The sequence below is a fragment of the Cebus imitator genome, unplaced genomic scaffold, assembly GCF_001604975.1.
Source record: "Cebus imitator isolate Cc_AM_T3 unplaced genomic scaffold, Cebus_imitator-1.0 Scaffold18, whole genome shotgun sequence".
NCBI classification, from domain to species: domain Eukaryota; kingdom Metazoa; phylum Chordata; class Mammalia; order Primates; family Cebidae; genus Cebus; species Cebus imitator.
The window spans coordinates 8352348-8355268 of NW_016107333.1; positions in this window are offsets into that span (position 1 = coordinate 8352348).

Consider the following 2921-nt stretch of genomic DNA (forward strand, 5'->3'; position numbering starts at 1 on the left):
AAAAAAAAAAAAAAAAAAAAAAGACCCAAACAGGCCCCCATTCTCCTCTCTGAGGATGCGGAGTCTGAGCTGATTACAGAAAGAAGTGATGAACTGGAGCAGGGGACAGGCACAATTTAGCTCACTGCAGCGTTATGTAGCTCACTGCAGTGTCGAACTCTTAGCAATCCTCCTGCCACGGCCTCCCAAGTAGCTGGGACTGCAGGCAGGTACCACCACGCCCCGCTGATCTCTAAGATTTTTTCACCCTGTCAACTTTCCTTTATCTGGAAGTTTCCTGATAGATTAGAACTTCCAGGCTTCTGAGTTCTATTAGTTAGAATTTCACAGCCAGGGCCAGGCATGGTGGCCCACGCCTGTAATCCCAGCACTTTGGGAGTCTGAGGTGGGCGGATCACGAGGTCAAGAGATTGACACCATCGTGGCCAACATTGTGAAACCCCGTCAACAGACGCTGGGAGTCTGGGGGCTGGGGATACCCCTTGCTGCCTCCTGGTGTTGTGTGTGGCAGGGGACACTTCGCTCTTTCTAAGACCCAGCCAGGCTCCTGATGCCTGAAGAAGACCCTATTTGGCTTGGAGCTGGCTGGTACTGGGAGGAGGCTTTGGGGGCCCAGGAGACCAAGGCAAAAGTCACATAGCATCTGCAGGCTGGGAAGGTACCACGGAGGAAGCTCAGAAATGGCCTGGAAGTCATGGCCCTGAGGGTCCCCCATGAGGCACCCAGACTGTTGCTATTCCTATGTGACTTGGGCAAATCTCTTGACCCATCTGAGACTCTATTTCCACATCAGAGAGCAGAATGATGTGGGCTCACGCCAGGCTCAGTGGCTCACTCCTGTAATCTCAGCACTTTGGGAGACTGAGGCAGGTGGATTGATGGAGTCCAGGAATTTGAGACCAGCCTAAGCAACATGGTGAAACCCCATCTCTACTAAAAATGCAAAGATTAGCTGGGTGTGGTGCTGCACGCCTGTAGTCCTAGCTACCAGGAAGGTTGAGGTGGGATGAGGAGCTGTGATTGTGCCATTGCACTCTAGCTAGGACGACAGTGAAACCCTGTCTCAAAAAGAAAAAAAAACGCTGGGCGCAGTGGCTCACACCTGTAATCCCAGCACTTTGGGAGGCCAAGGCAAGCGGATCACGAGGTAAAGAGATCAAGACCATCCTGGCCAACTTGGTGAAACCCTGTCTCTACTAAAAATACAAAAATTAGCCCGGTGTGGCAGAGCACGTCTGTAGTCCCAGGTACTCAGGAGGCTGAGGCAGGAGAATCGTTTGAACCTGGGAGGCAGAGGTTGCAGTGAGCCGAGATGGTGCCACTGCACTCCAGCCTGGTGACAGAGTGAAACCCCACCTCAAAAAAAAAAAAAAGAAAAAAACCTGCTCACTAGGGTTGTGAGGATTCAGAGCTTAACAAGGTAGCTGGTGCATGGTAAGTGCTCATTAAATATTAGGTTATCAGTTGGGTGTGGTGGGTCACGCCTGTAATCCCAGCACTTTGGGAGGCTGAGGTGGGCGGATCACCTGAGGCCAGGAGTTCGAGACCAGCTTGACCAACATGAAGAAACTCTGTCTCTACTCAAAATACAAAAAATTAACCGGGCTTGATGGCGCATGCCTGTAATCCCAGCTACTTGTGAGGCTGAGGCAAGAGAATCACTTGAACCCAGGAAGTGGAGGTTGCAGTGAGCCGAGTTTGTGCCATTGCACTCCAGCCTGGGTAATAAGAGCAAAACTCCATCTCAAAAAAAAATTAGTTATTATTATCACTGAGTTACTTAAACTTCCTGATGTGTACTCTACTGAACTCTTGGGATCAGTATAAGGTTCTGTGGAAGGCAGTGCATTTTAGAGGGTAAGAATTTCAGTGCTGAGGTCGGATCCCCCTTCTGCCATATGTGGCTGTAGATGGCTCCCCGTACCCTCTGAGCCTCCCCCTGTGCCCCCTGAACCTTTCTTTTCTGAGACAAAGTCTCTCTGTTGCCCAGGGTGGAGTGCAATGGCGCGATCTCAGCTCATTACAACCTCTGCCTCCCGGATTCAAGTGATTCTCCTGCCTCAGCCTCCCAAGTAATTGGGATTACAGGCGTGGGCCACCATGCCTAGCTAATTTTGTATTTATAGTAGAGGTGGGGTTTTACCACGTTGGTCAGCCTGGTCTTGAATTCCTGACCTCAGGGTGATCCACCCACCTTGGCCTTCCAAAGTGCTGGGATTGCAGGCGTGAGCCACCACATCTGGCCTGGAGAGGGATTTAAAGTCTGTGAAGCACCTGGTCCTCAGGAGAGGGTTAGCATATTCACCCAGATTCCGCTCCTCAGCCTTTTTAGGCTGGCCTCCTGACTTTCTGGCCGAATTCTTCTCTATGCACAAACATCTGCACAATTGTTACTTCTTTAATTCTGGGTTGCTACTCCACCCTTTTCCTGGGTGGCAAAATTGGGGCTCAGAGAGGTGAAGTGACTTGTTCAATGCCACACAGACCCAACTCCCGGGTCAGAGACAAGTCTGACTGTCCTTCCTTAAGCTTTGGTAATCTTTTCTTTTCTTTTTTTTCCTCCCTCCCTCTCTTCCTTCCTTTCTTCCCTTTCTTTCTCTTTATTTTTATTTTGTTGAGACTAAATCTCACTCTGTTGCCCAAGCTGGAGTGTGGTGGCTTGATTTTGGCTCACCACAACCCCTGCCTCCTGGCTTCAAGAGATTCTCCTGCCTCAGCCTCCTGAGTAGCTGGGATTACAGGCGCCCGCCACCATGCCTGGCTACTTTTTTGTATTTTTAGTAGAGACAGGGTTTCATCATGTTGGCCAGGCTGGTCTTGAACTCCTAACCTCAAGTGATCCACCTGCCTCGGCCTCCCAAAGTGGTGGGATTACAGGCATGAGCCACTGCGCCCGGCCCATCTGTATTTTTTTTTTTTTT